The sequence below is a fragment of the Anser brachyrhynchus genome, assembly GCF_964034855.1.
Source record: "Anser brachyrhynchus genome assembly, chromosome: 5".
Taxonomy (NCBI): Eukaryota; Metazoa; Chordata; class Aves; order Anseriformes; family Anatidae; genus Anser; species Anser brachyrhynchus.
The window spans coordinates 1799246-1823758 of NC_137699.1; the positions used below are offsets into that span (position 1 = coordinate 1799246).

Here is a 24513-nt window from a genome sequence, read left to right on the forward strand (position 1 = left end):
AGCAGTCTACACCTACAAATTGGGACTGGTACGACTTCTCCAGTCAGGACACGTGTTTTTCACCGATACACTGCTACTAAACTCAATAATTACCACAATGATAATGGCTGATATAAAATATACTTTACACAACATTTCTTTCTACAAGCAAAGCCTGACTGCTACAGAACAGTTACTGTAACCTCACTAGCTCACAACACAGATGACTACGCATGCACAAACATGACTGGCTAGTCGGAAAGGATAAGAACAGGGAGGTTAGTATTACTGTAACTATACAGTTAGCTTGGTACAACCTTCTCGTGAATAAAGGTTAAGATAATTAAATCGCCACGTGTTTTGTGGTATCATTTCACAAACTCATCTTTTTTAATTCATTGCTAAACAACTTAGCAGCATGGTTACATGCAAATCCTGACATACTGCACAATTATTTTTTCAACTTAAACAACCTCCCTGCTTTAGGGCTTCTTTCATTCAAACCAGCAAGTGTGACAGCATTTGAAAAACGCATGAACCTCTGGGCTCTGACAAATGGATAACATCAAGATGCATGTCATTTATGTGTTCATACTGAAAAATATCAGTACCCATCCTGCCCAAGCTCTCCTACCAGGTTCTAAGACACACTGCAGAGACAAGACTGCACAGCATTAGCTGTCAAGTTCCTTTCTGAAAGGAAGAAACACGTCTGATACACTAGCACTATCTCCCTTCCACTTATGCCTCCTTCACAGTAAAAACGAAAGATAAGTAAACTAAAAAACAAGGAAGGAGTCAGAGCAAAATAGTTCAATTTTGACTGCTTAATCATTGTCCAGATTGCTCCCATTTATTGTGGTTCCCCAAAATAGTCACAGAATCATGGTCAAAAAGTGCTACTTGATGAAAATGAAACACCAATAAAACTACTTTGCAAAAGAAGCAATACTTTTTGTGAAAACAAAAGCTTCCCGTAAGAGTAAGAGGTGAAGAAAAAAAGAGTCAAGAATTTGTGAAATTCACAAGCTGAAGCTAAGATTGATGGGTAACTAAACATGAAGCCACATCTTTCCTTTTATTATTTTTTTTCCTTCTGCACAGCTGAGATAAAACCAAAGTAGCACATTTTCTAACATTACAGATACAGCAGTCTTCCCATCATACATCATGAGATGAAAGAAAATATGTTTATTTTACTGCAGATCCATTAATTATGCTATCTGGCAGCAACCTGCGTTTTGTTGTTGCTGTTTTTAAATAAATATCCCTGGCACAGCCTTATAGTCATGCCACAGCGCACAAAATGGAGATCTGCCAAGTACAAATGGAGTGGTATGAGGAACTTTTTCCCTGTGCTGACAGAGCAGCTGTCCAGCCCCATAAAAATCGATGTAGGCTATTATATTTTCCTGCATAAGACCCAGAATTTCAGTGTGTGCCTTTCAGATTGAAGGCTGAATGTTATCTGCAATGGAGCTCCTACTTCTGCAGAGCAGTACTCAAGTACCCCCGTAAGAACACCTGGAAGGATCTTGCCAAAGATGTTTTGGGAGAAAGAAACTTTTCATCTATTTAAAAAAAATAAAGCATTTGTCACTTCCTAAAGTGCTCTCAAACTCTGTTTCTTTCCATTCAAAAAGATTCCAGCCCTTCCTGAACTGTCAAGGCTTGCATTTCAACATATTATCATACACAGCTTTTAGTAAGAAAAAACAAATGACAAGTGTTTTTGTTGTGTTTCAAACTATTCCAACAACTACTTTCATAGGGTTTAAAGAAACAGACACATATAAACGTGGGGACCATTAGTCCTGGAAGCCAACAGAATTCCAAATGTGGGGACCAATACAGAAAGAGAGAGAGAGAAGGACATGTTTTGGCTTAACTAACTTAATAAAAATCCAATAAATAAAAATATAGCTATCAATAATTCAATAATTGAAGCTAAGACAAATTCCAATAGGTGTCAGTCTCAAATTTGTAACAATGTATTCACACTTCATTACACTTTCTTGTCTACTAAGCACTCAAGGTTAAAATCAAGGTTAAGATCTGGTTGGTTGTTTTTGTTTGTTTGTTTTTGTTTTTGTTGTTTTGTTTTGTTTTAACAAATAGCTTCTTTTTCACAGTTTTTTCATTAGTTATTTGCTCTGAAAAATGTGCACTGTCCATCACAAACATTTTTGATTAAATCAATCACATGAAGAAAAAAATGTTTGAGCAGGATTTGCGCAAAGTGCTGCATACCAATATAGATGAAAATCCACAGCACTAAAGAGATTACCCAGAGCTGGAATGGCCTTTGAGAATTACAGAAAAGTCTTTTAAAACCAGAAAATTTCAGCTCCCAGTCAGCTACCAAAATAAATGTTCATTCTCTTAAATGTGTTCAGTACTACAATGTACAAACCAAGAGAAACCAGAATGAAAACAAGATAACAATAACTGAATGGTTTAGTTTCAGTACCAAAACTGATGGTATGATTGAGTAAGGGTACGGTCACCTTAAAAAAGTTATCATAAGCTAAGCAAAGGTGTAACATACAGTCCCTCAGCTAGTTACTCATAGACATGCTGCTATTCTGCAGTACAAAGTTTCATTGTGTGGTAGGAAACCTCACATTAATCATGAGGGCAAGCCAAGCACTTAAGTAGTTACCAAAGAATATAAACACACTAGAAATCTATACTCCACTTAACTCTGACATCTGACTTACCGCACATTTTGGAAGCCAAAGCCCCTAATTAAAGCAACATTCTTCTCAAAAGTAATTGTAGTCCTTGGTTCATGAACACATCACCATAATGAACCTCTGCCTCCTCTGAGGAAAGAGGCGTACAAACAACCGATTAGGCAGTCGGTGACAAAAACCCATGCATGTTCTTCACATGTTCCGTACTCGCGAAATACATCAACACTGCACAGATCCCTTTACACATTTCTGCAACTAAATCCTTCTTAAGAGGACAGACCAAACACCTCAGAACAAATTTTACACAATCGTAAGAAGGAGAAAAGCAAATGAACCCATGACTAAGTGAATTGCTTCAATATAGATATATTCAAGTTGATATAGAGAGAGACACATGATGTACACAAGTAGATTTACGCTGACATCAGGGGTCAAGTATGAATATACAAAATAGAAGGCCAGAACTAACCCGCCATCAGTTTAAAAGCTTGGGGAAGGAAATTACTACATAAATACACTTAACTTTACATTTGTTACAATTGCAGTAAGCGGTGAATTGCTCAAGGCTGTACCTATAAACATTGCAGTTTCCTTTATTCAGCAGAACCATGGGAACTAACCTGTTACCCAACTACGTGGTAACAGTTCAACACTTCACACTTCGAGGAAAATAAATGGACTAGAGAAACAAGCAATGTGATGTGAAATGTTACAAAACATATATATTTCTCTGTAAAGGAAGACAGAAAAGCCCAATCCTCCATCTCTTATTTTCATCACCAACCTTTTTTCCAATACCCATAAAACCCTTACTGGCAACAAATTGTAGTCCAGCCAAAAAGCAGTATATATAGCTGTTTCTGCAGCTTTTCATCATCTCCAGGTGAGCAGACCAGAAGGAACAACCACTGTTACAGAGGGAGACCTTTGTCTACAGTGACTGTTTCCCTGCACAGCTACAGCAAAATACGATGCTGCTATCTTTATTCTGTTTTAATGCTGCAGATAAAATTGAGATAGCTCTCATGAATAGAAACACATTCAAACCACATCTCAAATATGAGGTTAAATATTTATTCCAGAATAAAAAAAAATATTATTTTTAGTAACTCTACAGAGGATGATATTGTAACAATTACAAGAAAATTTGTTACTGCTCTAGTTCTTTTTAAAAAGTCTCCCTCTCTCCCTATCACAGGCACATCCATAGGGACAGCTCAGCTTCTCACCACCCTCCTCCTTACAGGCTGTTCAACTCCACACCATGCAATGTGCACACATCTTGAGCCTTGAATCCCAGCATGGCAGCAGATTACAATGGATGCCCTGAACTCCACCATGTCTTTCCAAAGACATGAAACAGCTACCAGAGGTATAACCAAGCAGCACTGCTGTATTTCATACATATAATTCCAATAGCATTAATTAAAATAACAAGCAATCTGGCTACCAGATACATGCAATTGTCAGATTGTATGGTGCAACAGAGGAATGCAGACCAAGTAATAGCCTTAGCTATGAAGGCTAACTACAAGGTTTTGTGTACCAAAGGAACTTGCCTTTTCCAAGAAAAATGCACTGGGGAGGAGTGCACAGAGCCCAACGTTTCCACCCCAGGCTGAGTGCAGAAGGCAGCCCACAAAGCGCAGCAGCAGGACTGCTGGCTGCAGGGCTCAGCAGGACACAACCATTGCCCCTGCAAGGTCTCACAGGTATGCCTCCCTGCTACAGCCAGAAGAGCTTAGGAGTGGGCAATTCGCAACAAATTTTGAACCACAGCCTACCTCTAGCTTCCAATAATCGGGGGGCAGGGAGGAAGCAGTGTAAAATAGGTGGCACACTGCATTATTTTTTTTTCAGCAAGGATCTATTAACAGGAAACCTTGCAGACCCAGAGCGCGCATAGTAATTACAACAACTCGTGGCACCTCAGGGCATGTGGAAAGCTGCCTCGCTCAGCCACCTGCACCCCACTTCAATGGGCAGTCAAAACTATTTCCCAAACTGTTCCTATGGCGAATTCCCAATCACTCTTTATACATAAGCCTCCATTACATACTAGCTCAGGAAGCCTGCCAGCCTGCCCCTTGGCCAAAAAAGCCGTCAGGCTCGCTGCCTACTCCCAGACTTGCTGCCGCCCTGGGAAGGGGCACACGGCAGGGTGGCACCGCCTCAGGCAAGCACGCGCCAGGCACAGCCCCAACGGCCGCTGCCCGATGGCCGCCCAGCGGCAGGGCCCAGCCATGGCACCGCCTTGTGCCCGCCTGAGGGGCAGCGCGAGGCTGCCCTTTGCCCCCGGCCCAGCCTGGCAGCCTGCTTGCTCACCTGCTGCCGCTCTGTCGCGCTCTCTAGCACAGCCCTGCGGTTGTGATAGCACAGACCCGTTTCCTTGCTCTGGGCATGTAAACCATAGGATGTACGAGTGTCGTAGCTCTCAGTGCTGCAGAGCTCGCAGCCCTCAGTGTTAGCTGCACACCCCCGTGAGGGAGGTTGGGCGCTCCCCTCAGAGCAGCCAGGAGGCAGGTGGGTGATGGCAGCCGAGTGCACCATGCCCGCGTCTTCTCCCAAAAGCAACAAAGACCTGCACTGGCAGTGGCTCTTTTGCTGGAGGCCTTGATGCTCTGTGCATCCCACAACCACAGCTTAAATACAGATCCACTTGTCTAAACACCAACATACCATGACAAAAATAAAATGTTCCTACGTAACTTTTATAACCTAACAGTGACTGTTTATAAAACATTTTTGATAAAGTCAGTGACACAACCAGTGATTCACAGTAAGACTTTAAGCATTTATCACAGTTTTTTGCTTGATGTTAGTAATCACCTTGTGAATTACATGTTTTTATTCCAAATAACAACAGGGAAGTCTTATTTGCCAAGACAAATCTGTTGTAACCCCACTGGAAAAAAAAAAAAAATGTCACTATTGAGCAAAAATTCTGTTTGGTGATTCTACTGTCTCAGTTCTGTTGAGAAACCACAGTTTTATGTGCACCCACTGAGAATATTTGGATTCAGAGCTGTTCTCTTCTGCCTGACGGAGAGCTTTCAGCAGCCTGTTGGTTATGAATTGGCCAAAATGTCTCCTGACCTGAAGAACTCCCTCTTCTAGACACCAATTTGGAGATTAAGACATTTCAATTTGAAGGCTTTTTATTCCAATACTTTCAACCTAAAACCTTTCATTCAGCAAAAAGTTTTGATACTTGGACTTTTTTCTTTAATTCAGTTTGAAAACAATGTTGACATAGCACTTCCCTTAGGAAAGATAATACTCTTCACTCCTTTCTAGTTACTATTTTAATCATGGCTCCTTAAAAAAAAAAAAAAAAAAAAAAAGTTAAATGGAAATGGCTTGGCTAAGCATCAAACTGAGAATTCTCAGAGAAAGTACGTCATTTCTCTATTTCTCAAAAATCCATTTAACAGGGTTGCAAAGGTATTTGCTTTTTATAGGCAGCCATTGTTTTTTTCTGCTCCCAAAGCAATTTTGATCTATACCTGAACTAGCACTTTAGGAAAAAGAAAATAGAAATATTTATTTTTTACCTTTAGAATTACTTTTTAACTTTGAAATGTTCTCCATCTTCTGTTTATAAACAAGAAATGGTACTTGGTTCTTTAATACCTACTGGCATTCCACTGAGAATACCTTGTGTTCCTTTCAACTTTGTCTTCACTAAGAAAAGGTCCCTGAAATGCTTTCATAAGAAAATGCATTATAGTTCAGATTCTACAAAATACTTAACCTCCTACCCCTTTTAATATCAATTCAAATCTATAACCTGAACAGAAACTCAGAGCAAAAATACTTCAGTGAACCTGGGCTCAGTTCAGCAAAACACCAGGATACACTTTTGGCTCACTGAGGACAACGGGAATCAAACACACACCTAAAGTACTATACGTATGGATATACATAGCTACTCATAGCATGTAGCTAAGCGCATTCTCCTGTGAGATGCACTGGCTCATTTACTCTTCTTATCCAAAACAGTCATTCTCCAAAATCTGAAAGAAAAGTTGGTCCTTGAATCTACTTAATTTATAGTTTGAGTAAGTGCACCTCCAGTTCTTTTAGGTGAATAGACCTAATAAAAATAGTATCTTTATATATCTATTAATACAATATCTGTAAAGAAATACCACTTACAAAAAGAACTGTTAAAAACTTTCCTCTATCCCAGTTATTCCAAATCAAAACTATACAGAGAAAACCTGTTAAGAGAAAAAGATCAAGTCTAACCCTGTTAGGCGAATGAAATCAGCCAATAGGAAAATGATAAAATACTGGAAGAACTATTATAAAAATACATCTCAAACTCCCAGCTAGATGAATACATATTTTAATACTGCTTGATGAAGTGTGCTGTCTCTCATTTCTCTTCTATTACACAGAATGTATAAGGAAATTCTTTTCAGGAATAAATCTGTTCACCCAAGTGTTCATTTTTCATTGGCATACACATCTTAACGGTTCATCTTTGTTGTATGAAGGAAATTTGTTTTATTCACCAAAGTTTGCAGCTGGAACCTAGTGCTTTATTTAATGCCATATTATAGAAGCACTTTCCCCATCATTCTTATATACTGGCCCCTAGTCTCTTTATCAGAGAAGGTGGTACTGGTGATGGTAGACAGCAGCCCTCTTTGTTGCATCCTACTATTTGCTTGTCCCAAAACTTTTAATCTTTGGAAACTTTTATCTGTTCTCTAGCAGAAAGGATGCAGCCCAAGAAAACCTGCTATTAGAAATGCCCTTTTTCCAGAATCTAATCAGGAATATCCTTTATCAAGCTGTGTGTGAGCATTACCTCAATATAAAATAATTGTAGTAATACCTTAAGTTTATAATGATATTTCAACACTGATAGTTTAATAAATATACATTTTATTATAGTAATTTTAATAATTTAATCATTTTAAATTTTGTTAATTTTTCTTTTGTTTCCATAAAATATGTTGATTCCTTATCAGATGCAAACAGGTATGATTTAGCAGTTAATGACCTAGGCCATAGTCTTTCTTCACAATTAGGCCTTATTTTCAAAGAGCAAAGGAGTGTGATCCTCAATGGCATGTATTTTTAACACAACCCTTAGGAAAATTAGGCCCATTAAACCAATGTATAATGCCTAACTTAATAATATAATGCATACATGTAATGCATACAAGTCTTTTAAAAAAAAAAAAAGTACATGAAGAACAATCACTAGCACATCTGCTATTTGCAAATCACTTACTTATTTCCTGTGTTTTTGTTTGTTTGTTTGTTTATTTTTTCTTATTATTACTACTGTTATTTTCGTGTTCCTTGTATCACCTAAATAAAATGCCTCTACCAGGAAAACTTCATCCAATAATGTCTGCTGGCCCTAGCAGAAAAACATTTCACTTCCATGGAGTGGAAAGATCAAGCAATCAGCTCTACTTATTAAAACATCATCCCTTCCACCTTCATCCATCATTAGCCTTACAGTAACTTCCCTTGCAGTGGGCCAACCACCATTGGTTGCTTTCATTATCATAAACACATACCATGCTTTGCATAAATATTGCCAACCACAGACCTAGTTTCCTAGTAACTTATTAGGCATGTCATGTTAGCTAATCTGCCATAAAATATTATCCCCTACAGGGATTAAAGAAAGACGCGTTACTGCTGTGAAAGTATGAACAAGAAAAGTAGTGATTCCCTGACAGGCCTGAGTGGCTTTTGTATGTTTAGCAACAATAATGTATGGAAAGCAGAGCCTCTATGCACTACTTGAGCTAGAATATGGCAGTCTATCACATTAAAAATATCTATGTCTCTAGACAGCAAACCTAAGTACTTTACCCTCCTGCCTCCAATCTCAAAGCCAAGCAAAAGGCTTGGTTGTAAAACACTGGACTTTACCTGGGGAAAGACCGGACACAAAGTTGAATAAGCACAAAATTATTCAGAAACACTTTTGGGTTTCTGTGTCTTGTATTTCTTCTACTGCCATTAGTAAATCCCTCATCTGTGTCAGCTATCTAAATATATTTTAATCTAGAAAATTCACTGAACACCATGGCATTTCCATTTCTTATGCTATTAATAAGGATAGTAAAAGAATTGATGTATACAGGGCAAGTTCTTCTGGCAGACTCTGGCTATTAGGGAAAGTAAGACTTATTTACTGATATGGCTATATGAACTACTAGCTATTTTCACATTTTAGCTGCCAGAATGAGTAAACCAGATACTTTTGAAGAAGGAATTAAAGGTCCATTTGCTAAGCTGAAGGCATTTAGTATTCCTGTCATATAATATCTTATTAGAAAGACCAGTAAAGGATAACAATTGTTAGACACTGTTCTTATTTCAAAGTTTGAGCTGTTATAAATACTTCAAGTTACTTTTCTGTCTCAAAAGACTTTGAAGTTACAAAGATTCTGTCAGAGACAGTAATGATGTATCTTCCGAATACCAAAGTCACTTATGAACCTGAAAGGTAGAAGGTTATGTGACATGGGAGACTGACATCACAAATGTTTCCTGTATAAAGCATGGTTCCATTTGGGATGGATCTTTTAGTCAAACAGGGCAATCAGAGTGATAGTGCTGTTACCACATCACCCCACTGTTTGAATAATTTCTAACAAGGTAAAATTCCTTTCCCCCAGTGTTCCCACCCAGTAAGGCATGGAATAACTTGAACATCTACTGACACTATTTTCTCAATTATAATAACCTCAATGAGATCCCTCAGAATTGTTTCATTTGTTTGGTTGATTTTTAATCTACTAGTGAGGTTACCCATTCATTCCAAGTCATTTCAGCCATTTAACTGAGGCATGCAAGTTGAGGATGCTGCCCGAGCTAGAGTATCCTTCTACAAGGTAAGTTTGCAGTGCTACCAGCTACAAAAATGCTGATAAAAAATGTATCTGTATTCTGCTTGGTAATGTACATTTACAGCTCTCATTGAAACCAAACATCTCAGATAAGGCATGCAAAATACCAAGCAGTTTCTTCCTACCCTTTGAAAAAAAAAAAAAAATAATAAATTACTATTGTCATTTTGTAGGGCTTGCTTTTGAATCTTCTTCCTTGCAAGCAGGGCAGGTATGCAGAATGCCTGAGGGAATGCAGATGTCCTCTCTGCACACTACATTATTCCTGGAGGTAAAAAATATGATTTTGCCTTAGGATATCCATGCATAACTCAGCCTCCTCAGTGCTTCTACCAAGTCTCCTCACATGTCTAACTCCTACACATTTCTGGACTCTGCTTGGTTTGAGTGAGCTCCTTTTTGGTCCTCTCTAACAGATCACACAGAGCAGAGATAATGTATCAGTCTTGTAAATTAATTACATTAACAGATAAAGAGTGGAATGGTATCAAGAAGTGTGCATGTACCTCTCTCTGAAATCACCTAAGCCAAGAGACACTTTCCTTGCACAAATGGAGTCTCTGTTCCTGAAAAAGCTTTAGGCAAAGCCTGCTCAAACTGCTGGGAATACATCCCCTTGTATGTACTCATTGGCTGCCTTATTCATGAAGTCAGTTGGCAAACAGTGGCAGCTCAGCAGCGCTGGGAACGCTCCACGCAGTCACTTTTTTTCACCCTGTAGCCTCTAGTTCCACTCTCAGTGTTAGCGGTGCTATTCTGCGTTCCTTCTTCCTTATGATTGCCTCTCTACCCACACCACTAAATCAGCACATGCCAGACCACAGCATTTATTTTTAAAGCCCTTTCAAAATTTACTCACCTTGCAAGAAATAATCCTGCTCTGGTCATTGAATATCCAGACTGATCTTTGTATACACGTGGCCAGGCAAGAGAATCCGATTACTTCAACCAGGAGATACTCACATGCTCTAAAACTGTGAGACCATATCTGGTCAGTCTGCTTCTGCCAAACCAAGCATTTGTTACATGTAACTACTGTTTTAAGGGGCACTCCACAACCTCGCTTCTGAAATTTAGCATTTTACCTTTTCCAGATAAGAATTTATGTTATAAAATGTAACATCGAAAATGCACTTTCCTTTCAGGCCAAATTCCTGCATTTACTGCATAATTTACCACTGTAATAGCACTACTTAGTTTTCCTGAGGGCCAGGGAAAGAAAGCAGAAAGGGTAAGAATGCTAGTGTAGCTAGTAAAACAATGAACAATAAACAATAGTGTGGCACAATTTATCTCCTTTGATAGGAGAAAGCATGGAGGAGGGAATGGGGGTTAATTCTTGCTGAATGGTGACTTTTGGTTTTTATCCTATGGCCTTTCTTACATTGCAAGAGACTTTTACAAGGTGAGACCGAATCTTTAGTCAAACTTTAACTACAGGACATCAAACTACAAGCTGAGGAAAATGGAGAAATTACATGACAACACTACCAATTCTTTTTGCAAAAGACCTGCAGTATCTCATTGCAAATGAGATGTCAATGCTGTAATTAGCAATTCAGCCAGCCACATTAATTGTGTGTGTATGTTACTTCACATCAATCGCTGTCATTTTCGTGTACTCAGGATGTTTTATAGAACCTAATTTGTAAACAATACACAAATGTTTAATCCACTTTAAATTAAAATTGTCAAACATCTAGCATACCCTGGTGAATAGAGATAACTGTGTGCAATTGTGTTTTGGTTCCTAAGTATGAAAAGGGAATGTTTTGCTAATTGTTTCTATACGTAGACTTTTAAAATTCTAGTAGGTCCTATGGGAAAACAAGCATGTATTAATTGCCAAAACACTGTGACCAACCTGTAACACTTACTTAATTGTCAAGAATAAAAAAAATTGAAAGAACAGGAGTATCAATTTGAATCAAAGTCAAAACTCATTCAAGCAATTCATACTTTATGAAGCATTATCTATTCTTGATTTAAGGTGTTTCCAGGGAAGCATAATCCATGTCAATCCTTGGTAAATATGGGTCCAATTAGTAAAAATATTTAATCTTCTGATTCTCAATTTGTCAATTTCAAACATCACAACTTTATTTTTGTCTGACAGACTTTGGGAAGCCCTCCATAGGAAAATTTTATTTCTTATATATTATGAGACTATTATATTTCTCACATAATTATGATAGAACCACGCTTTTACCTTTCATTGGATAGATTAAGTAAATGGAGCTCCTGGAACTCTTCCTCTTCAATACTTTTTTTTTCAAAGCTTTAAATATTCTGCTGGCTCTTCTCACTGATGATCAACAATCTTGTTGAATTGTGAACATTAGTCTTCCACTGGGAGACCTCTGAAAGTGCCAAATAGAACTCCTACTTAACATTCTCAGGATGACATGAACACCTTTGTTGCAAATTATATTCTCTCTCTCCTATAGACTAACTTCTACTGACTCAAAATTAATTGTTCAGACATTGCTTGTGTGCCAGTTAAATATTACACTTAATATGGGCAGAAGTTTCCTTAGGTATGTCTTTCACTGTGAGATTAAGGAACACTGAAGCACAACGAACATCAGAATTTTTTCCATGTGGCTAAAAGAATGTCATGAAACTAAATAAATCACAAACCGTGACCCTGCCTGTCTCCTCTGGAGAACTCAGCCCAGACCATGATCTGTAACTCTTATGTGAAGCTGCCAAAATGCAAATTCCAACTGGCTGCTGGCTTTCCTTTCACTTAAAATCATATTTAATCTAAAAAGCATATACATTGTACAGCTTAGGCAGTGGTTTGCATAGATTTCAGGACTACAAGTCAATTACAAGTTTTTAATAATCTCTTTCTTTTGTGATAAAAAATGATATTTAGATATAAATGTTGCCAGAAACAGAGGGGCGTCTTTTCCTTTTAATGTGTGTTATCATTTTTCAATATCTTATGCCCTTTCCTTACCCCCTGAGTCTGGGACTCGCAGTCCACCAGGTTGGAAACTGCTGAATACTCAAAGATAACTGGCCTCAAAGATAGAATGAAGCTGATGGCCCTCATTGCTCCATTAAGCCCCGAGACTTGTATTTTAGTAGGTATATATTTTCTTTTGAAAATCTAGCAGATATGCAAAGACTAAAAGCTTTACTGTGGTTCTGTGATTCTGTGACTATACCTGCTGAAAGTATGAGTAACGTACAGTATTACTGAACACCATTGTTATTACAGTGGTTCATATAAGGAAGAGGACAATCCCCATGAAGTTCCACGTCTAGAATTTTTCAGCACAATCCAAAACTCTGAAGTCCTTACATGCATATAAAATTTTCTCTTGATGAAATGGTCAGTACAGTACAAATGAAATTAACCTAAGTGTGAGATTAGGAAACAGATCAAAGCATGTGAAACAAAATTAGAACAAAAATGCTCTCTCTCTCTCACACACACACACACACACAAAAACCCACTAAGATTTGAAAGGAAATGGCTACAGCCAAAAGTATCCAGCTTCCACTAAGCCTGACAACTTAAAGACTTTCTGTCTTACCTGCATCTGCAAAGCATGTGTTTCACATCAACATGAGTGGTTCTGTGGTATTTCTCCAAAGAGTCTGTTCTTTGCAGAGCAATCTCCTCTATCATGCACATAGATAAAAGATTAAAAAGAATAGGAGAGATCGAGATCAGAAGATTTCTCTACCAAAGGATACAAACTATCCACACTGACATCTTAAATTAAATTCACATATATTCTATGGCAAAAGTTATGGAAAATATACCTTTGGATGAGTAAAAAGTTTATTTATCTTCCCAACTAACAGGTAAAAACACATTCATTTTACTTGTATGTGCATATCAGAACGCACAGGACATACCTTACACTGGTTTCTACTGTAACCTATAAATAAACAATGCTTTATCTACAAAATTCACTACAAGCTTGGAAATTAATTTTAAAATACAGAGAAAATAATGGAGGAGATGGGTGTGTTGAGGAGCAAAATCCAAAAGGCAAATGAAATTTTGTTACTTTGAGAACTTATGGATGACATTCATGGGAAACAAGATCTACCAGAATTAGTAATTTACTGTGCATATTTTTTTCCATTGGAGGTAATATGGCAAAGCAAAATGACTCAGGGTTCCTTGGGGCCCGTGTTGTACTAAATTCTGCAGTCACTGCTTAGGAAGATATTTAAGAATGTGCTTGGCTTCCAGCATGGTTAATCTTATTACTTTCAATGGAACTATTCACATAGTTCAATTAGGCTTGCTGAATGAGAGTATGTTTACACAAAGTAATAGGAAAGAAAATCACTGCCTTCCAGAGCACCAATTGTTCACAAAACAGACTCATTAAACTAGTATTTTGCTGATACTGCTTTTGCAATTGGCTGATCTCAAAGAGCCATATAGCAATCTACCCACCAGTGCTTAAAGCTATCTATCATCATTCTTTTTTTATTTTTTATTTGCAAAAGAACACTTCTTGCTCAGTTACACTATGACTGGATTCCCAGCATATAACCTAGTTCTCACTTTGGCTTCTTTCATGTAGAGGAATTAACCCTCCCATGTTTTGTGTGCAATAGAAAACATTCTGCAGTGACACAGGACAGCTTTTTCAGGAAAGACAGTATTTACTAACTACTTAGAATACAAAATTTCAAGGTCCCTAGTTTGGGATAGGTAAGCAAACAGTATACCATAGTATATGGTATCTGGAAACATTGTTCTCTTCCTGAAGAAGAGACTCCTCTCAGTTTCTTGCCAATCAAACCAACTCTTTATTTCAGCCTGCTCTTCTAGAGTTTTTCTGTGTTCTGCAACCCTTAAGAGAAAATGCTCACCCAGTCATGGTGTGCCTGTTGTATAGCCATGGTAATACTGCTCATCTTGGAATCTGCTCATCAACTTCAATTTCGTGGAAGTTCATTTGGAATCGCCTTTCTGACAAACAGCTTGAAAGAAATAACTATCTTCGGTCCTATTAAGACACAAAGCAAAGATAAATGAGGAACAGTATCAGGTACATTTTACATAAAAAATAATACAGGGATTGACTGCTTCCTCTGCAGCTGTCATCCTCTCTTCAGTAATTTCTATTTCTTTGAGAGTATTATAGTGAAATTCTGTCCTTCTGAAATTAATGGCATTTTAAAGGAGTGAAGACTTAACACAGTCATTCCCTCCACCTCCACAGGCTGATGTCTGGCCATGCATGTTACTGAATGAAAAGTCTGGAACACACGCGTTTTTCGCACTGACATGCCAGGATCCACGAGCACAACTGTGATGTCACCTCCAGCCAGGCTTCTACCCATCCCCTTCAAAATTAGAAAAGCAGGTTTTGTTCTGATGTGGGTTAGAAAACATGCTATTCCAAAAATGACAAAAATAGTGTCTCTACATTGCTCATCTCAGATGTCTGACTTCCGTATGTCTTGAGTCGCAGTTTAGAGTTTATCTGGGCCGAGATACCCCACTTCTTTTTAAGATATTTTTCCTAATCTTCAGACAGTCTGGGATCTTATACTGCAGTCAGAAATGCCAGAACATAGTTAGAAATTTCTTCAACATCACAATGAGATTCCTGTATGTTACTGTCCATCTTTAAGACAAGAAAGATTGCATTCTCATGCAGGAATTAGTAGAAGGCATGTAAATTAATTTACCTTCAATATAATGGGAAAGTGTATTTTGGGGTATGCACAGAACAGGCAGATATCCAAGACTTCACCGCAGCCTAAAGAAATATCTAATTTTTCATCATGAAAGGAATAATAGAAATCCACTTGGCCAAATTCTTCCTTAAGTTCAGATTGAATTCCAAGAGAAAAATATTGATGTTGTGCTCCAGGTTTAAAGACTGCTTCCCAAAGAACTAGAAGACTCACCTGAAACATATTAAAGTCGACAACAAGCTATGAAAATATCTATATATAAAAAAAAAATAAATCTAATTTCTAGCAACTAGTTCACATGGATGCTGCAATATTAATAACCCAATCTTGCAAATATCATTGAATCATGTTCCACACTGCTTTGCAACACTTCTGCTTCAACAACCTCGCCTATATAAACTAATGTTGACATGGAAGCTCACAAAAAAACTCTTTTAAAGTAGAGGTTTGTGATTAGCTTTTGTTTTCAGCTGTACAAACAACTACAATAGCAGATGGAAGATTACTAAGGAGTAGAAGAGAATGAATTTTCCATGTTATTATCTTTCAGAGATGAGAAGTACAAAACAACACCTATTCCATTACATGTCTGGCACAACGGGTTCCTGTCTTCGGGCCAGATGTGATCTGCTTTTTAAAGGAAAGTGGAAATTTAATTAGTACATACTGTGGAGAAACTGACCTTACACTCACGTGAGTTTTCATTAAAGTTGCTATATAAGGCACCTGATACGTTGCAGGCTGCAGCTGTCAGCTTCAAGAGCTACTTTTGAAAGCCTTGAAAAAGAATTAATTGCACAGTAATGTTTGCAGCACTATGATTAACGTAGCTTGCAGTTCCATTGCAAGAATAACCATTTAATTACCAGCAGTCAAAAGAGGCAGTTCACACAGACTCTGGGTCAAATTCTACAAAGTGTTAAGTACCCACCATTCCCATTAATTTTGGAGAATCTTGCCAGAATTTATCACCTCCCAGGATCTCACCCAGTAAAAGTAATTAACAAACTACAAATACTTTCTCCTGAAGTTTCAGATACTCAGCCATACCTGTGGTGGGGCACTTTGATGAGGTCATTTGATTTAAAAAAAAAAAAAAAGTGTACTTGCTTTTAAAAAAAATGTTTTCTTTAAAGAGTCTGCAGGTCTCTAGTTACAAATGCACTATTATTTTTCAGCAATGACACTGACATATATGTTGTTTATGCCCTTCATTATGCAAAATGACACAAGAGGATGTCAAAAAAAGAACTGAGTACAGAGCATTTGCCAGTTCATCTCCTGTTAAAATTAAATTCATAGCTTTAAGAATCCAGAACTACTTCTTGATCTGACAGGTAGCAGAACAAAGCACTTGTATTTTAGGTGTTGTCTGTCATGTTTTATCTGAGGTAGACATTTACATACTTCAACAATGCCAAGAACAAAAGCTTCCAAATTCACATAGAAAATGGTAGCTTTCATTAATCACTGATTAACTAGGAAACAATCCAGAATAGCAGCTTGCTCTAAGAGCTTGATACCAACTGAACATCCCTCAATAGACCTCTAATATATCTGAGAACATTGTGTACTTCCACTAAAAAATTCAGAAGCAGAAATGTCAAAAAGAGACCGCAATAATGAATAATTATTTGCTATTACTGCATATGAGTTAATATACTAATGGATCTCTGCTTATTCCACACTCGTAAGCTAACAGATTGTTAATGCATGTTTTTATGTGGTAACATTACTCAAACTCCAAAACATGACATTACTCTGAGCAAGCAGGCTCTGATACTTTGCTCAGTAAAAATACTGAAGTGCAGAATAAATGCTACCTCATTGTTTTGTTGCAACACTGCAGTTCTGGTGAAAGCTGTGGTAAAAGCTGCTGTCTCTTGAACACTGAATTTCTAAATTAGTATGTATACTGTAATTGAATGCAGAAACATGAAAAAAAAAAAAACACATGCAACTAGATTCATTTATTTTATTTCCCACACAAAAAGTCTCACAAGAGATGGAATAATCACTATTGTCACTGTAAGTCCTTTAGCCTCATGTATAGCGGTCCAGAGAGGTGGCAGATGAGCACAACTCTAGAATATAAGACTGTCTGTACAGGCACAACTGGTATGTACCTTTTACTAGATGCAAAGCGATATTCAACTCTTGAGCAGGTCTGTGGCATCATTATTCTCCAAAGCCTCTTGGACTAACTAAACCACTGCCATTGAAAAAGGTTTACGATGGTGTCTCTAAACACTGGCACTTCACTACTGCCTATTGGTAGCTATGAGCACAAAATGTTAATCTGAAGTTTACCCTCAATCAGAATTGCCTTCAGTATTATCCTTGAAGAACTCTTTTTGTTAACTGTGCTGCCTCCTTTCCATATCCATAAACCAACAGCTGCTTGCACCTCTATGTGCTAGCATATTTTTCTGTACTACATTCTTCTGCACTGCTTCTTCACACTCTTCACTTGCATCTACCCAAGTAATAATCTTCAACTACCTGAAGTACAAAACAAGCAAAACTGTAGCAGCATTCATGTCTCGCAGAGCAATTATGATAAATATTTCCAGGTAGACACCAATCCAACCAGTATGGCTAGTTTGGCTGATGGATCCAGGTCTGGATTAATGATGATGAGAAACACCTATGAAGTTTGCACAAAAATTCCATAAAACAAAGAAAGAATGAGTAAATACAAGCTTATCTAGTACAGCCTATAGCAGGAATTCTAGGGACACTATTTCACTGAGGTGGTAATTTTCACCATTACAAATGGGTAAAAGATATTTGCAAATCACTTTGATTCTGATTATAACCTGGATTATCTCTTGATGTAAAAAAAGAAGATATGTACACACATATAAATATATTAATAAAGTTTTCCATATGTGGAGCTTGTGCATCACTCTGCAGGAATGGTTAGATATGAATTGTTGCTTAACTCTTTCCCCAGAACAGACTAGTAGTCTGGAAAAGGAAAGACTAGAGCCTTGTCTTCATCTTCCTGTTGCATGGCTTAGTACAGACACGTCCTAATTTGCTGATGTTACAGGCCAAGAATGAATGGGTCATATAGGGAGCCAGGAATGGCTCTGCAGAGAACATGCAGTTTGTCCAGCAGAACTGCTGTTAGTACAGCTCGTGCATCACACACACCGTGTGCTTAAGTTCAAGGCTCACAGGGCAATCCAGCCCATCAAACAGGGAGGAAAACCAACTTTTTCTCCAGTGAGCAGCAAAAATTATTCCAACTGCCAGCAAAATAAACCAGTAAGTTTTTCAGCCCTGCTGCACTTTCCTAATGAAATAACAGACAGCTCTGCAGGGGCAACTTTGTTCTTCAAAGCTTTTTAGAAATATTGAAAAATCTTTATATTCCTCCTGTGGGAAGGAAAGTATTAGTATCTGCCAATTAAAACCATTACAGAAATAGAGATGCAGAGAAGCTTAAGAGCACAGTTCAGATGCTGTGAGTGAAAAAGACAGCCCATGCATTCCTGAGCTACAGAACATTTTGTTTCATTCTAACTTCTGCTTTTTTCTTTGCTTTGCTAAGAGCCAGTGCATCTGGTATAAAGACAGGGTTCGTTTCCTCTCTTCCCAATGAAGTCAATGGTAATAAATAGGTAGGGAGATAAAACAAAAGGCTCTGAGCAGCATCTGGAGCATCAGCACGGTTTTGCCCATTTTTTAAAATTCACAGGAAAAAATTGTCTGGCCAAACATGAAAGAGAAACTCAGCTGTGATTTCTCTGGGAAGACAGCAAGTCCATCTGAGCTCAAGAACAAAAAACAAAAGAAGAAACAGGGCATGTTCAACTCTGAAAACTATACTCACAAAGATGCCCCAGCATACTGCTTCCTGACATAAAGGATTGTGTTATATTTCTTCTCACCTTCCAAAGAGATGATTCAAAATGTATTTTAATAATTCTAAGTGCATTATTATACAGCACTGAGGAAGTGCATGAGAAACCTTAAATATTTTCTGGCTGCAATATTTTTAAAGATAAGAAGTTGAGATGATTGAGTGTAATTCACTGTTCTGAGAATCAATGGACCATCACACTAACCTGCTGCTCAGAAAAAGGCGGTTGCAAACACACACAACATTTGAAATCTTGCCTGCTGGTTGCGAAGGTAGGAGGGAAACAGGTAGAAAGGAATAATCTTTCACTGTTCTTCTCGGAATCACAGTCTTTGAACAGATAGAAGGATTTTGCAAGTGGAAGACAATCTTGCCTGCCTGAGCTACAATTTGTGCCTTATAGCACACTACAACACTTTTACTCCTTTCTTCCTGAGAGGCACGAGTGGAGATTCACCTTCCTCAGGCACAGAGAGGCTCAGTCAGAACTTCCAACACTCACTGCACCAGCAGGAGGTTATTTTGTCAGTATTATTTTAGATGAACTATCCTGGGTAAACAAAATATGAAATCTGTTTTCGGACTTGTAACACTCTGAAATACAATCACCTGAATGGAACCTACATTACTAGAAGAAGGTGTGATCTATGCCACAAAAAGGCTCCTATATCATTTAAGCGATGCCTCAGATTTGGTGTAAGAAGTGTACCTGAGAATCCCTTTCTTGACTTTTTGAGGGTTACTAAAGATCCACTCTATAAGATTTTGACATGCTGTGGAACAATATAGCAAAATAAGCTTTTTCTTCTACTGCAGTAGAGAAAAAGTCATAGATGTTTGTTATCCTGATCCATCTTTTTACCCCTAATATGCTCCAATAATGGCTGAGTCCATAGTAGCAATAGTGCCAACAAGTCAGCATGAAATCACCTCTGTGGAAAGAGATAATTTGCTGACCTATTATTCTTTTGTTAACGTGATTCATGTTACTGGTGTTGCACACATTATCTTTGGGTAAGCAATATTTCAGTGTTTATAATACCTTTGCCAAAAGTTTTATTTATTTATTAGAATACCTGTGATGTTAGGCTAAATTTATTAGAAGAGGCAGTATATTTTCTTTTATCAGATGATAACTATTGGAAAAAAAAGATGTCAGATCTTCAGATACACACACCCTTTCTCAGATTTGCTTCCTCATTAGCTGTTTTATCATGACAGTTAGAAAAGGATGTTAGAAGCCTCAATTTCTCAAAGACATTCAAGCTTTAAGTTATTCATTGCTTAATACCAATGACTTCAGTAAAACTTAGAAACTGTATGGTTTATGACACTTTCAAAAAAGCAGAGTATGGAAATAATAGTTGTTAGTTTGCACACATCTCTTTTATAGGAAATATATATTGAGGAAATTATTTCCATGAAATTTAACAGAAAGATTATTTGACATTGAGGCATTTAATTAGCAGTACCATTTGCCATCTTGCACAAAACAGAACTAATAAAGCATGATTTCTGTAAAATTAGGTTATCTCTATTCATTTTGAAACCACATGGTAATTCCTGTGTATTAACTGGATACATTTTCTTGTTAAGTAAAAAAAAAAAAAAAAAAAAGTTACACTGTTCTTTTATAGATAAAGCTAATTATATGGAAAATTCATTCAACTTCAAGTTTGCACTGCTTGACTTGATTCAGAAGTAGAAAGAATTGGTCTTATGTTTAGTTTTCTAACTTAAGGAACAAAGATATGCACACAATTTTTCTCTAAACACCTGAATAAAAGTTTTCTTGAGCTTGAGACTGTTGCTATTTAATATGCAAAGAATCTGCATGAACTCAGTGAATCTTAGCACATGCATAAAGATGTCTGTATGAAGAAATGACAGCAGAAATGGGGCATTACTTCTCCATCCTAGCTTTTACTTATGTGGCTATATTTCTAATTGAATTGTTACATTTTTATGTGGTCCTAGTTAACAGCATATCAGTTTTTGGAAGCCATGTCAACAGACAGAAACCCCCAAAAATGAAATATTTTCTCTGTCCTTCAGCGTACTCCTGATACTGTATGCATGAAAAACAGTATATACTTGGTGTTTTACAAAGGATTTGTGACCTTGTAATTGCACAAATGCACATTTGTGACTCCAAAGTCTAAGCTGTATTTTCAAAAAGTCGTATTTATTTATGAACATGCTTCAAGAGGCACTTAAGGCACACAAATATGCTGCATACTTGGCGAGACTTTCAAGACTAAACAGACAGTCTATTTCATTCTATATCATTCAAAAGAACTTGGGAATCTGCTTTGTAACCTTTTATACAGCCTGCTACCTAAAATTAGGCATTTAATAAGATAGTTGAGGTAGGAGTTTTAATGGCACGCTGATCAAAATAAATCAGTATCAGAGGAAAGAACAAGGAGGGTAAGCGAAGCGGTTAGAAAAAAGCACTCTATGTGCCTAACTGCATACCTTTCTTTTAATATATCATGATTATAGTCTTGCTGTTAAGTTACCGATCCAACAGACATTAAAGAGGATATTAGGTGTTTTATTACTTTTTTTTTAATTTATTAATGCCATTGTAATACCATACACCTCCTTAGATTAAAGAACAAGACAACTAGAGTATTCTATGTGCATTTCAACGGAAATAGAAAACTTCAAGAAACATAATGAAAACATATTCTTCATGTCATAGAATCATAGAATGGTTTGGGTTGGAAGGGACCTTAAAGATCATCTAATTTCACCCACCACCACCACCACGGGTAGGGACACCTCCCACCAGAGCATGTTGCTCAAAGCCCCATCCAACCCGGCCTTGAGCACTTCCAGGGATGGGGCATCCACAGCTTCTCTGGGCAACCTGTTCCAGTGTCTCACCACCCTCTGAGTACAGAATTTCTTCCTTACATCCAATGTCATGACTCCTGTTCTGAAAGGATGAGATGTTGCTTTGTTAATTTGTAAATTTCAGTCCCAACAGTTCAAAAATATCAGAGAGCCAGAAGAAGAACAGCATGTATCACATTGCTACAAAGATGTGCTTAGAAGTCGTGATGTTACTTTAATCACTGTATTGTACACTACCCATTCTTCCTTTCCCTTCCTCTTTTGACAACTATTTTAAATAGACCCTTCTCTTTGTTTGCTCTTTTAAGCCGATTTAGTCAGTGTGTATCTAGCTCATATCTCCTTGATGAACTTTTCACATATCATAATGCTTCTGAAAACCTTCAATTCTTTATAAACAGAAATCTCAACAAACATCTGAGCATCCAATATATTTAAAAGTTCACCTATTTTTTTTACTGTTTTTTTTTAACCTATTATTCCAAAATCTATACATAAGAGAATGTACAACACAGTGCTGCCAGCCAAACAGAGTCTGACCCATTAAGACGGAGTTTCTAAAAAGGAAAAAACTGAAAGAGACAGCTTTCTTTCATGTCCACTTGCACCCATAGCTTTATGCAAAGGTTTAGGAAGAATAACTAGCCTCTGATGCAAGCTATTTTTAATGCAGCATCTAGTCTGAAAAAAAATACTATTTGTGAGCATAATTAAAAAATACTAGCTCAAAAGATGAGGATGAAAAACTTAGAAAGGTCACACTAAATGAAAATGGGCTGAATATTAACAGAGACAAATTTAACAGATTAAAGAAAACCAAAAACACTTCACTTTCTTATTCCTCATTTTTGTGCCACTAGATTTTTATTAACCCAACACTTCCATTTTCTTTCTGTTGAAACATTCCTATCTTTTTCATAAAAATGAGATTCATGTCTGCCCTGGACTCTCTTGTAATTAACTTTGGCACAACTAACCAACTACTATGATTAGAGTACTACTTTTAATTTTTATTTTATCACCCATGAAGAATTATTTTTATTTGTACATTTATAATAGCCAGATCTGTTGGATTTTGAATTTAAGATCTGTAAAAAGAATTTGTAAAGAACAGATCCATCTTCTCATTTTTCCTGCTTGCAAGCCTTTACAAACTAGTTATTAGAACAACAAAATCAAGTAATACAAAGCCACTTTTCATGCAAAATTATTTCAGCCTATAAATTTTAAGAGCTGTACTTCCTACATATATTGTGTCCTTTATAGTGCGGTTAAATTACATGATTCATCTGATGCTAGTGTTAACTGACAACACATTAACTATAACTTAAAAGGCATCCTCTGATCAACTCATTATTCCTCAGATTTGATGAGAGAAATGTCCAGACTAGTTGGTAGACTTAGAAGAAGATAAAATCTTAAAGATAACATTTTTAAAACAGTCTGGGCAACTGACCAAAAGACCAGTTCTACTCACTTATGCTGTGGCTACTTCTGAAACGGCCATGTGCCTCTTGCAAAAACTGTAAAACCAAACAACGAAACACACAAGCTGCTCTTGAAATTAAGAGCTTGTAAACAAGAATATCAGCTTCCTGCATGAGTTTATATTCTTCATGGTTTGAGAGAAAAGCATAAAAGACTAAACTCTGAAATACCTGCTTGGACTTTTTTTTTCTTCAGATAGAGGATGTAAAGCAATCATAGAATATCTAAGGATTTTACACTTTTTGCTTCATTAATCTTTAATAGTTAAAATGAAAGAACATCTAGAACTTCCTTCAGCTGAACTCATAAACTGAATTGAAGTGAGGGATTCATTTGACCAGTCTTTTCACACCTATAATTTGGACGTTTAGCTGGATGCTCCTGCTTAGGAAGGCAGAGCTCCCTCTCTAAGCAAAAATAAGAAAACTTCTAGAGCAAGTCTAATGCCAGTTTTCTCTGACACTACTGTGGCTAGTTAAATACTCAGAAAGAATAATAAGGCTACAGGCAAGTGAAAACTAGCTCCTATATATAAGCATGGTATGTTTATCAAACAGTGTGCCTATCCACTTTCTCTTCCATCAGAACAGTATTCTGTATCTCTAGAATTTCTTGGATGCAATTTCTTCATAAGTTGTTTTATTTCATGTTGTTACAATACACTGACACAACACTGAAATATCTGTCATTCTAAAGAGTTCCTATTTATCAGACAATATGATTTACAGCTCTTTCATCATTTAGATACTAAGAACACATTCAATAACTATTGTCATTAGTTCAGATTATTTTTTTTTTGAAGATACCCTTAACTTTGTCAAGAATCCAGCATCTTGTGACAGTATCTTATTACACTGAAAGCAGAACTGCAAATTCAGCTGGAAATAGACACAGTCAGTTTACCTTCCTGAATGCAAGCTGACATTTTCAAGTAAATCAAAAGCTAATGTTAAAAATGTTCACAATCATTACCTTTTATATTGGAAAGTCAGCAACTTGTGTTGGCACTGGGGACAGAGCAATATTTCAAAATATAAAACTAAAA

At 37.1% G+C, this 24513-nt stretch overlaps 1 long non-coding RNA gene across 13 annotated transcripts in view; it reads right to left on the minus strand.

Annotated features, from left to right (window-relative positions):
* The window catches only part of LOC308195592, a 266452-nt gene that overhangs the window by 111996 nt on the left and 129943 nt on the right, over positions 1-24513 (minus strand). For 8 of the 13 annotated variants that reach the window (XR_013951644.1, XR_013951645.1, XR_013951649.1 and 5 more), the window contains 5 exons: positions 15239-15460; positions 14414-14550; positions 13111-13198; positions 11772-11922; positions 10422-10536 (listed from right to left, as the gene is read on the minus strand). This is a non-coding gene — a long non-coding RNA (uncharacterized lncRNA). Of the gene's footprint in view, positions 1-10421; positions 10566-11771; positions 11923-13110; positions 13199-14413; positions 14551-15238; positions 15906-24513 lie in introns of those variants that run through there. The other 5 variants (XR_013951646.1, XR_013951647.1, XR_013951648.1 and 2 more) reach the window with 3 other exon arrangements.